Genomic DNA, 13,082 nt, shown 5'->3' with positions numbered 1-13,082 from the left:
AGCCATTCTCTGATCCACAGCTGTGTCTGAATGATGAAGTGAGGAGACTGTCAACTTTCCAGATAGCATCAACATCAATGGGGTAATTAAAAAGGGCTGTGAGAAACTAAGGTACCAATATGCCTTGATCGAAGGGAAGATTTGAATTCCAGTGTGGTGGCTGGAATCCTAATGCACTACGGCCCAAATGTACTAAACTTTCACACAACCCAAGGTAATAAGGGAACTTGCTGCACTACGTTGTGTGAAAAGGAGACAGTAGAAATATGCCATATTTACAAAGATAGGTCACACTTCTGCTCTTTCCTTGTGCTGGTTCACCTCTAGCAGTGCAGCGCCAACAAAGACACCCTTGTGCCATGACAGAAGTGTGGCTCTTGTGTGTGTGCTGCAGAATTCAGCACACATGCAAAAAAAAACACCTGAAAAGGTGAAGATATTCCTCCTTATTACACCAGCCTCAGGTAGGCACACCATTTTTATATAAATCCAGGTTTACAGACATTAGTAAATCTGGGGTATGTCAAAATCCATTGGTGAATGCATGGGAACAGCCATGCTGCACCCACATAATGCCTCCCTGAAAAAAAGTAACTCATGGTAGTAGTATTTCTATAAGCCAGTACACAGGAAAAACCTCTAATAAGAAAGAGGTGATAGAGACTGCTTTTTTCATCCTACAAAACCAGAGTCCTGGATAACCTTGGAAGCGGCTTGCAGTGGAACTCTTTCACCTATGAAGGAAATGTACCTCCAGAAGGGGGAAGCTAACTTTGAATCTGGAGGCCAATAGTTATTCTTTCTGAATATAAAGTGATGTACTCAAAAAGGATGACATTGAAAATCTCAAAATCAAAGGTATTTTACCTGATGTTATTCTGAATATTTATTGTCTCAATAAGTGTTTGCAAAGGTGTAATCAGTTGTGCTTATTGGTGAGTGCAATTAGGGAGTTTGGACCTCATATTTACCACTGTGTTGTAGGAAACATGTTATATATTGCAGCAAGGAGGCAGTGGCTATCTTTGAGGGGTGTTAAGTAGGTTGAGAGATTGCTTGGGTATTAACAGCGGGAACAACAATACTTTAACATGTTAAAAAAAACAGTGTTGAAGGCATTACAATCTCTCCAAGTTTTGATGGATGTGTGTGCTGCAGAAAACAATCTTTAGAAATTAGAAAAACTGTAATTTTCAACATTGGCACAGAGTGAAAGTTGCTGGCCATTCAACAACATTCCACCGTACGCCACTCAGCTAACATTTACAAAATGGTAGAAGTGATATCACCAATTGGATGGTGTTATCCCTGCCTCATCCCCTGCCAGAGTCTAGCCTGTCCCCCGTGAAGGGGAAGAAACCATCAGATAGAGTCTATCCATACTGACAGTAACATTACTCATCAAATTACAGGAGATGCACCAGCAGGCGGATGTGATTAGAAAGGGTGGAGGAATCAAACGTAGCTAAACATGACAATGACATCATTAGCAAGCATGGTACAGACATTAAAGATGGCAGTAAGCAGGAAGTACTTCAGGTACCTTTTAAAAAGTCTGAGGCCTCAATTTGCTCCTATATTTGGGGGTGATGGAACTACATACCCTAGATACCTGTCCCAGAAAATGCTTGTTTGAGAGTTCTTGCCTTCTTTTTCCTACTAGGGGTTCGACCAGTGACATTGAAACCATCTTCTGGAGTTTGAGTGCTCCGAGGAGTCTAATCTGAAATTCAGAAGCCTACCTATGGCACTTAGGTGGGACTGAAGCTTCAGATGTTTATTAGCTTAAATTCTGGAGATCGGATACAGTTGACAAAAAAGAGATGACTCAAGCTACACCTGTGCTCGAATGAAACAGTGAGGCAGGGACATCAGGAGCAAGACTGGGACAGAAGTGTCCCATTTTAGATTTAGTTGGAGATCAAGATTGGTTTGAGATATTTGAATGAGGAAGGCAATGCCTTTGGAGGAAGAGACTTTCAAGTACAACTTTATTGCATCAATCAGTTTATAAATGTGTCCAACTCTTCATGTTTATTTAGACCATGCTCCAGGGTATCCAGAAGCAGAATCCACAACCTCTACTTTTTACTCTAACTTCTTTCTCTGCCTCTTCCTTTTTCTTGTCTTGACACATGTTCAATAGTATTTTTGTCTGTTATTTATGAAGTGTTCTGTTCAGGGAAAGTCAGATCGACTTTACAGTCATATTGTGTTACTGTTTATCAACTTCATAATTTTGTTTGTGACATTTGGCTCTCATTGAATGCCAGTAGAATGGATTCTGAATCTGGTTATTCACTGCTATGACATAGTAACAGTGGAATAAAAATGTAGGCCCACATTTACCGGAAGGTAACAGATAGCAGGTAACACAGAGCAGTGAAGCTAGTCACCTTGCTTTGCTGTGTTACAGGTAAAGGGCAGGAATGCACAGCATTTAAAAGAATACAGTGCATTTCTACCTTTATTCCTGCACTGCCACTGTTTCTATAGCCTTGCGCCAACACAGGCACCCTTGCACCATGATGCAAGGGTGCCTGTGTTGCAGGCAGAAATGTTTTTGTGCAGGAAGGTGGCCCTACCTGCACAAAAACAATCCCCTGAGGCATATTCCTCTTTTTATGTGTGTTGCAGAGTGCAGCACACACAGAAAGAAGAAGTAAGAAGGAGTAATAGAGATATTTATCCTCATTAAGCCTCCACAGGGAAGACATAAAATTTTGGTGCATACTCCGGTTGACTATTTCTGGTAAATATGGGAATGCATAAAAAATCATGGGAGCTGTGTGGTTACAACCACACAACCCCTGTGTATGCCTTCTGAGGGCAGAGTCATCAATACAGGGATGTGTGCAGTGTTGCATTACTCCAGATTTACGAAGCCATGCAGGGCCACACAAAGGGCCTTAGGCGGCTTCATAAATCTAATTTGCGAGTTGAGTCGCTGTTACAAGGTGGAAGTGTTATGTGATCTGGATGGTGGGGCTTATCATGTAATACTAACACAATACACAAAATTAGAACATTGGAATGTTGGGAGCTCCATTGCAGACAATGGAGTGCTCCCTGCTTCTACGGGCCGGTAAAGGCCCGCAGAGCAACATTCCAATGTTCTACAAAGGCTTCTCGAAGCTCGAGGGGATTTATATCCCCTCGAGCTTCGAGAACCCTTTGTTTAATTTGTTAGAACATTCTGCCCTCTAGTGGCAGAATGTTCTAATAGCCTTATAGCCCGCCGTAGCGGGCCATACCGGCAATTAAAGTCCCGCTGTCTCGTTAAAGTCCCTCGCCTTCGGCTCAGGCCTTTAACGATTCAGCGGGCCTTTAATAGCCGGTATAGCCCGCTACGGCGGGCTATAAGGCTATAGTGGACCTCAGATCTGTCCTTACCAGCTTTAGATCGGTCCTGGTAGTGCGGCACACAGCAGTCAGGCATACACAGAGGAACATGTGTCAAGCATTTCACTATATCAACATTGACAATAAGTAAGTCGCACGACCCAAAAGAAACCTTAACACCAATTTATGAAAATAGAATTTTATGAGGTCCCCTTCTGTCCTGAGGACTTCAGGACTAAAGTGGACTTCATTGCCTAAACAGCAGTATTCAAGGAAGCACGTTTGCAGAGTGATGTAAAAAGGGTGCTTGGCCTCTGACCACTTCTCAGCAATCCCAATGTGTGGGCTTACTGGAAGTATCTGGTGAGCTAGTTGGCCCCCAGGGACCATCAGTAGAAACAGGGTCTTCATCCCCCAACCGCACCAGGAGGCGTGTTTGCAGAGTGGTGGAGAAAGGGGGTGTGGCCTGCATCCACCTCTCAGCAATCCCACTGCGTGGGGCTTACTGGAGGTAACACCTAGGCTAGTTGGCCCGTCAGTACCCCCAGCAGCGAAGGGGACTTTCTCACCCAAACAAGAGCTCTCAAGGAGGCACGTTTGCAGAGTGGTGGAGAAATGGGGTGTGGCCTGCTATCAGAACTCAGCAATCCTGATGTGTAGGACTTACTTGAGGTACTAGGAGGGGTAGTTGACCCCCAAGGACGTCCTTTGGGCCAAAAACTCCTCCTGTAACCTCCAGTAAGTCCCACACAGTGGGATTGCTAAGAGATCTTCGGAGGCCAGACCCACTGTTCTCCACCACTCTGCAAATGTGCCACCTGGCACACTGCTGGTTGGGGTATGAAGTCCACTTTACTCCTGAGGGACCTTTGGGGCCAAGAAGCCCTCCTGGTACCTGTAAGTAATATGCAGCAGAATTCCTGAGCGCTGTTTGGAAGCCCAGCCCCTTTTCTCCACGACTCTGCAAACACGACTATTAGTTAAACGGACATTGGCAATGCAATATGCCTCGCATTTGTGAAAGTTAGAGCTATTATCATTGTAAATGTAAAGGTTTTTTACTAATTGTTTTGGGAGTGGAGTAGATGTACATTTTGTGTAGTGGAATTATGTGGTATGTTGTGCAGTGGAATTATGTGGATAGAAAGGTATTTAGTATATAGGAGTTTTGTGAAATGGGATTATTTGTTCTGGAGAGTATTTCTGTGGTATGATAGTCTGTGTTGTGGAGTGGTAACCTCAGGTTTAGTCTTGCTCATTTCCATAGAAGCTAAACCATAGACTCAATGGGACACATAGTCAGAGGTATGAGCAGGGCCATTGGAATTGTTTGACTGTTCGGCCGCAACGATTTTTGTATAATTATTATTTTTCCGCATTTGCCACATAATCTATCATCTGTCGCATAATCTGCATATTTGAACAAATAATACTTGTTCCTAGCTCAAATGGCTCAAACGTTACCAAAATGCAGTGTCACAAATGTTAAAGCGTGGTGGAAGGCCCTTTCAAAGCTATAATGGCTACCTGTTACTTATTGCTGAATGTTGGTGTTAAATTGGTACTAATAGTGTACAAACCTCTCGTGCCTCTTTCTGCACATCTATTGCCTCTTTCCGTAACTTCTTCTTTTTTCTGCTGTTCTCTTGCTTCTTTCTGCCCCTTTCTTTCTCATTCTACACTTATCTTGCCTTTTTCTGTACCTTTCCTGCCTATTTCTGTACCTCTCTTTCAGCTTTCTGCACCTTTCTTCCTCTTTCTGCAGTACTCTTGCTTCCTCTTGCACTGCTCTTGCATCTTTCTGAAATTCTCTTGCCAATTTCTGAACCTCTTATGCCTCTTCCTGCACCTCTCTTGCTTCTTCTCACACCTCTCTTCCCTCTATCTGTAACTCTCTTGCCTCTTTCTGCAACTTGCTCTCTATTTTCTGCACCTCTCTTGCTTCGTTCTACAATTCGTTTGCTACTTTCTGCACTTCTCTTGCCTCTTTCTGCACCTCTCTTGCCTCTTTCTGCACCACTGTTGCTTCTTTCTGCATTTTTCTTGCCTCTTTCTGAACCTTACTTGCCTCTTTCTGCACCTCTTGCCTCTTTCTGTACCTTTCTTTCTCTTTCTCAAGTTCTCTTGCTTCTTTCAGCATCTCTGTTTCTTTTTTCTGCACTTTTCTTGCTTCTTTCTGCACCTGTCTTGTCTCTTTCTGTTTCTCTCTTGCCTCTTTCTGCACCTCTCTTGCATCTTTCTGCACCTCTGTTGCTTCTTTCTACACTTTGTGTGCCTCTTTTTGCACCTTACTTGCCTCTTTCTGCACCTCTCTTACCTTTTTTCTGCATCTCTCTTGCCTCTTTCTGCACTTCTCTTGCTTGTTTCAGTACCTTTCTTCCTCTTTCTGCACCCGTCTTGCCACTTTCTGCACCTTTCTTCCTCTTTCTGCAGTTCTCTTGCTTCCTTCTGCACTTCTCTTGCCTCTTTCTGAAATTCTCTTGCCTCTTTCTGAACCTCTTATGCCTCTTCCTGCACCTCTCTTGCTTCTTTTTGCACCTCTCTTCCCGCTTTCTGCACCTCTCTTGCCTCTTTCTGCAACTCACTCTTTTCTTTCTGCACCTCTCTTGCTTCGTTCTGCAACTCATTTGCTACTTTCTGCACTTCTTGTGCCTCTTTCTGCACCTTTCTTGCCTCTTACTGCATCTCTGTTGCTTCTTTCTGCACCTCTATTGCCTCTTTATGCACCTCTCTTGGTTATTTATTCACCTCTATTGCCTCTTTCTATACCTCTCTTGCTTCTTATCACACCTCTCTTGCCTCTTTCTGCACTTCTTCTGCCTCCTTCTGACCGTCTCACCCTTTTCTGTGCCTCACTCTCTTCTTTATACACCGCTCTTGCTTCCTTCCGCATTTATCTTGCTTCTTTCTGCACTTCTCTTGCTTCTTTCGATGTAGTTCTCTCTTCTTCTGAACCTTTCTTCCTCTTTCTGAACCTTTCTTCCTCTTTCTGCACCTCTCTTTTCTCTTTATGTACACCTCTTGCCTCGTTCCGCACTTCTCTTGCTTCTTTCTGCACCTTTCTTGCCTCTTTCTGTACCTCTTTTGCCTCTTTCTGCAATTCTCTTGCTTCTTTCTGTACCTCTTTTGCTTCTTTTTGTGCCTTTCTTCTTCTTTCTGTACCCTTCTTCCTCTTTTTGCAGTTCTCTTGCTTCCTTCTGCACTTCTCTTGTCTCTTTCCTCACCTCTCATTCTCTTTCTGCATCTCTCTTTCTTCTTTCTGCACCTCTCTCGACTCTTTCTATACCTCTCTTGCCTCTTTCTGCAACTGTCTCTTCTTTCTGCACCTCTCTTCCTTCTTTCTGAACCTCTCTTGCTACTTTCTGCACTTCTCTTGCCTCTTTCTGCACCTTTCTTCCTCTTCCTGCAGTTCTTGTGCTACCTTCTGCACTTCTCTTGCCTCTTTCTGAAACTTTCTTGCCTCTTTCTGAAACTATTATGCCTCTTTCTGCACCTCTTGCTTCTTTCTGCACCTCTATTTGCCTTTTTTTGTACCTCTCTTGCCTCTTTCCGCAACTAACTCTCTTCTTTTCATACCTCTCTTGCTTCTTTCTGCACCTCTCTTGTTACTTTATGCACTTCTCTTGCTTCGTTCTGCGCCACTTGTACCTCTTTGTGCACCTCTGTTGCTTCTTTCTGTACTTCACTTGCCTCTCTCTATACCTTACTTGCCTCGTTCAGGCCTTCTATTGCTCTTTCTGCATCTTTCTTTCTCTTTATGCAGTTTTCCTACCTCTTTCTGCTCATCTCTTGCACCTTTCTGCACCTTTCATGCATCTTTCTGCTCATCTCTTGTCTTTTTCTGCAACCCTCTTGCCTCTTTCTGTACTTCTCTTGCCTCTTTCTCCACCTCTCTTGCTTCTTTATGCACCTTTCTTGCCTCTGTATGCACCTCTCGTGCCTCTATCTGTAACTTTATTTTTCTTTCTGCAGTTTTGTGGCTCCTTGCAGCACCTCTTTTGTCTCTTTATGTGTCCCTCGTGCCTCTTTATGCACCTCTCCTGCTTCTTACACCGATCTTACCTCTTTCTGCACCTCTGCGGCCTCTTTCTGCATGTCTCTGCCTCCTTCTGACCCTGTCTTGCCTTTTTCTGTGCCTCACTGTCTTCTTTTTACACCTCTCTTGCTTCTTTATGCAATTATCTTTCTTCCTTCTGCATATATCTTGCTTCTTGCTGCAATTCTCTTGCTTCTTTTTATGCAGTTCGTCCTTCTTCTGAACCTTTCTTCCTCTTTCTGCACCTCTATTTTCTCTTTCTGCACCCCTCTTGCTTCTTTCTGTACTTCTCCTGCTTTTTTCTATGCCGTTCTTCCTCTTTCTGAACCTTTCTTCCTCTTTCTGCACCCCTCTTTTCTCTTTATGTACACCTCTTGCCTCGTTCCGCACTTCTCTTGCTTCTTTCTGCACCTTTCTTGCCTCTTTCTGTACCTCTTTTGCCTCTTTCTGCAATTCTCTTGCTTCTTTCTGTACCTCTTTTGCTTCTTTTTGTGCCTTTCTTCTTCTTTCTGTACCCTTCTTCCTCTTTTTGCAGTTCTCTTGCTTCCTTCTGCACTTCTCTTGTCTCTTTCCTCACCTCTCATTCTCTTTCTGCATCTCTCTTTCTTCTTTCTGCACCTCTCTCGACTCTTTCTATACCTCTCTTGCCTCTTTCTGCAACTGTCTCTTCTTTCTGCACCTCTCTTCCTTCTTTCTGAACCTCTCTTGCTACTTTCTGCACTTCTCTTGCCTCTTTCTGCACCTTTCTTCCTCTTCCTGCAGTTCTTGTGCTACCTTCTGCACTTCTCTTGCCTCTTTCTGAAACTTTCTTGCCTCTTTCTGAAACTATTGGATCTATGACAGAATTTCGACAGACAGAATTTCGACCTACACAAATATCGGCGTAATTATATCGATAGCAAAAATATCGAAGACCTATGTACAACATGGTAAGTACCAAAATATCGAAAAATTAATATCGATGTAAAAAATATCGTTGTTAAATATATCGATTTTTTTTACATTTAAAATAACATTAAAAAACTGTAAATAATACATAATAATTACTTAAACATATTTAAATATATGTAATAATTGTTAAAAAAAATAATAATACATATTTAATAATAAAAAAAAATAATAAATAATATATAATATATAATTACTTAACAATAATTACTATTCCCACTCCAGTGGGTGCAACAGTAGGGAAAACTGACCCTGAACACTAAAAATACCCCTTTACCCAAAAACCTAAAACTGACCCTGAACCCTAAAAATACCCCTTTACCCATAAACTGAAAACTGACCCTGAACCCTAAAAATACCCCTTTACCAAAGAACTGAAAACTGACCCTGAACCCAAAAAATACCCATTTACCCAAAAACTGAAAACTGACCCTGAACCCTAAAAATACCCCTTTACCCAAAAACTGAAAACTGACCCTGAACCCTAAAAATACCCCTTTACCAAAGAACTGAAAACTGACCCTGAACTCAAAAAATACCCCTTTACCCAAAAACTGAAAACTGACCCTGAACCCTAAAAATACCCCTTTACCCATAAACTGAAAACTGACCCTGAACCCTAAAAATACCCCTTTACCAAAGAACTGAAAACTGACCCTGAACTCAAAAAATACCCCTTTACCCAAAAACTGAAAACTGACCCTGAACCCTAAAAATACCCCTTTACCCAAAAACTGAAAACTGACCCTAAACCCTAAAAATACCCCTTTACCCATAAACTGAAAACTGACCCTGAACCCTAAAAATACCCCTTTAGCAAAGAACTGAAAACTGACCCTGAACCCTAAAAATACCCCTTTACCAAAGAACTGAAAACTGACCCTGAACCCTAAAAATACCCCTTTACCAAAGAACTGAAAACTGACCCTGAACCCAAAAAATACCCCTTTACCCAAAAACTGAAAACTGACCCTGAACCCTAAAAAAACCCCTTTACCCAAAAACTGAAAACTGACCCTGAACCCTAAAAATACCCCTTTACCCAAAATTAATTAATATTACAAAAACATTACTTCCCACCCTATTCCCCTATAAACCCACAACCCGCTCCAGTAGTAAAACATATAATTTAGTTAAAAATACACATAAATTATCAATTAATTAATCAATTAATCAATTAAAATAAATAATTGCCAATTAATATTTAATTGCAAAATAAATTAATCATTGAAAAATAATTATTTAATTACAAATAAATTACTTCCCACCCTATTCCCCTATAAACCCACAACCCGCTGTGGTAGTAAAACATAATTTAGTTAAAAATATACATAAATTATCAATTAATTAATCAATTAATCAATTAAAATAAATAATTGCCAATTAATATTTAATTGCAAAATAAATTAATCATTGAAAAATAATTATTTAATTACAAATAAATTACTTCCCACCCTATTCCCCTATAAACCCACAACCCGCTGTGGTAGTAAAACATATTATTTACTCTTATATATTTTTAAATTATAAAAACATATTAAACACATATTATAACAATTAATTTAAATACTTAACTTATATTTCTAACACATATTAGTAAATCGAAATTACTTACATCGATATATATGCTATCGATATTAGTAATGTCGATATATATGCTATCGATATTAGTAATTTCGATATTACTTACCTTAGGGTCGATATTCTGGCCATCGATATTCTGGACATCGATATTCTGTCCCATCGATATTAGCAACTCGATATTAGTGTAGGTCGAAATTAAGAACTCGATATTTTGACTGTTTACCGAAACTATTATGCCTCTTTCTGCACCTCTTGCTTCTTTCTGCACCTCTCTTTGCCTTTTTTTGTACCTCTCTTGCCTCTTTCCGCAACTAACTCTCTTCTTTTCATACCTCTCTTGCTTCTTTCTGCACCTCTCTTGTTACTTTATGCACTTCTCTTGCTTCGTTCTGCGCCACTTGTACCTCTTTGTGCACCTCTGTTGCTTCTTTCTGTACTTCACTTGCCTCTCTCTATACCTTACTTGCCTCGTTCAGGCCTTCTATTGCTCTTTCTGCATCTTTCTTTCTCTTTATGCAGTTTTCCTACCTCTTTCTGCCCATCTCTTGCACCTTTCTGCACCTTTCATGCATCTTTCTGCTCATCTCTTGTCTTTTTCTGCACCCCTCTTGCCTCTTTCTGTACTTCTCTTGCCTCTTTCTCCACCTCTCTTGCTTCTTTATGCACCTTTCTTGCCTCTGTATGCACCTCTCGTGCCTCTATCTGTACCTTTATTTTTCTTTCTGCAGTTTTGTGGCTCCTTGCAGCACCTCTTTTGTCTCTTTATGTGTCCCTCGTGCCTCTTTATGCACCTCTCCTGCTTCTTACACCGATCTTACCTCTTTCTGCACCTCTGCGGCCTCTTTCTGCATGTCTCTGCCTCCTTCTGACCCTGTCTTGCCTTTTTCTGTGCCTCACTGTCTTCTTTTTACACCTCTCTTGCTTCTTTATGCAATTATCTTTCTTCCTTCTGCATATATCTTGCTTCTTGCTGCAATTCTCTTGCTTCTTTTTATGCAGTTCGTCCTTCTTCTGAACCTTTCTTCCTCTTTCTGCACCTCTATTTTCTCTTTCTGCACCCCTCTTGCCTCTTTCTGAACTTCTCTTGCCTTTTTCTGCATTTCTCTAGCTTCTTTATGTACCTTTCTTGCATCCTTCTGCACTTCTATTGCATCTTACTGAAAGTCTCTTGCCTCTTCCTGCACCTCTTTTGATTCTTTCTGCACCTCTCTTACCTCTTTCTGCACCTTCCTTGCCTTTTTCTGCACCCCACACACTTCTGTCTGCACCTCTCTTGCTTGGTTCTGCACCGCTCTTGCTATTTTCTGTACTTCACGTACCTCTTTCTGCACCTCTCTTGCTTCCTACATCCATCTTGACTCTTTCTGCTCCTCTGCTCCCACTTTCTGTACCTCTCTTGCCTTTGTCTGTACTTTTTTTTGCCTCATTCTGACCCTGTTCTGCCTCTTTCTATGCCCCACTCTCTTCCTTCTGCACCTCTGTTGCTTCTTTCTGCACTTTTATTGCCTCTTTCTGTGCCTTACTTGCCTCTATCTGTACCTTTCTTTCACATTCTGCAGTTTTCTAGCTTCTTTCAGCACCTCTCTTGTCTCTTTATGCCCCCTTTGTGCATCTTTATTTACCTCTCTTGCTTCTTACACCCATCTTGCCTCTTTCTGCTCCTCTGCTCCCACTTTCCCTACCTCTCTTGCCTCTGTCTGTACTTCGTTTGCTTCATTCTGACTCTGTCCTGCCTCTTTCTGTGCCCTACTCTCTTCTTTCTGCACCTCTCTTGCTTCTTTCGGTACTTCTCTGGCTTCTTTCTGCATTTCTCCTGCTTCTTTCTGTAGTTCTCTTGGTTTTTCTATGCTGTTCTTCCTCTTTCTGAACCTTTCTTCCTCTTTCTGCACCTTTCTTTTTCTTTTATGCACCCCTCTTGCCTCTTTCTGCACTTCCCTTACCTCTTTCTGCACCTTTCTTGCCTCTTTCTGCACCTCTCTTGCCTCTTTCTGCAATTCTCTTCTTTCTGTATCTCAATTCCTTCTTTCTGTGCCTCTCTTGATTCTTACTGCTACTCTCTTGCTTCGTTATGTGTTTTCTTCTTCTTTTTTCTTCACCCCTCTTCCTCTTGCTGCAGTTCTCTTCTTTCCTTCTGTACTTCTCTTGTCTCTTTCCTCACCTCTCAAGCTCTTCCTGCACCTCTCTTGCTTCTTTCTACACCTCTCTTGACTCTTTCTATGCCTCTCTTTCCTCTTTCTGCAACTCAGTCTCTTCTTTCTGCATCTCCTTTGCTTCTTTCTGCACCTCTCTTGCTATTTTCTGTACTTCTCTTGCCTCTTTCTGCACCTTTCTTCCTCTTTCTGCAGTTCTCGTGCTTCCTTCTGCACTTCTCCTGCCTCTTTCTGAAACTCTTATGCCTCTTTCTGCACCTCTCTTTGCTTTTTCTGCACCGGTCTTGCTTTTTTCTGCAACTAACTCTCTTCTTTCTATACCTCTTGTAAGAGAGTAGGGTCTGCTTCCTATGTTTACCTCCACTTTTTGCAGTGTTTCACAGGTGTTTTTTACTTTAGTATGGCTGTGGCCCTACTAATCAGGACCACAGCTTAGCTGTTCTCTCTCTAAATTGATACCATGTACTTTAGATACATACTAAGGGTGAGCGTAAAATCCGTTCCGCTCGCGGATTTTGTGGATTTTCGGCAAATTCGCAATCCGCGAACTCCCGCGAATTTGCCAAAAATCCGCAAATTCGCGAGCGAACGGATCTGGGGGCAAAAGTTCAAGCTTCAAGCTTGTAACTATTTTAGGATGGCGCCGGCAAGCTGCCAGCGCCATCCTAAAACAGTTACTAAGTTAGCTTCATCAGGAAGCACTAATAGATAAAATAAAGCAGGTGCTCGAGCACCTGCTTAATTTTATCTATTAGTGCTTCCTGTTGAAGCTAACCTTCTGCCCTCTGCCCTTCTGCCCTCTGCCCCACTCCTGTTTTATTTTAGGATGGCGCTGGCAGCTTGCCGGCGCCATCCTAAAATAAAACAGGAGTGGGGCAGAGGGCAGAAGGACAGAAGGGCAGAAGGGAACAAAAAGTAAAAAAATAAATTTAAAAAACCCCGCGAACACGCACAGCGCCCCGCGAACACGCAAAAATAAAAAAAATCTGCAATTCACACAATTTGCGAATTTTGCGGATTGC

General features: G+C 41.9%; 1 protein-coding gene across 1 annotated transcript in view; it reads left to right on the top strand.

The window, feature by feature from the left end:
* The window catches only part of LOC147725861 (uncharacterized), a 293,683-nt gene that overhangs the window by 52,820 nt on the left and 227,781 nt on the right, over positions 1 to 13,082 (top strand). The gene's annotated exons all lie outside the window — the stretch shown is intronic.

The sequence above is a fragment of the Lissotriton vulgaris genome, chromosome 3_1, assembly GCF_964263255.1.
Source record: "Lissotriton vulgaris chromosome 3_1, aLisVul1.2, whole genome shotgun sequence".
Taxonomy (NCBI): Eukaryota; Metazoa; Chordata; class Amphibia; order Caudata; family Salamandridae; genus Lissotriton; species Lissotriton vulgaris.
Note: the sequence above shows the minus strand (reverse complement) of the source record. Positions and strands in the feature narration are given on the sequence as shown.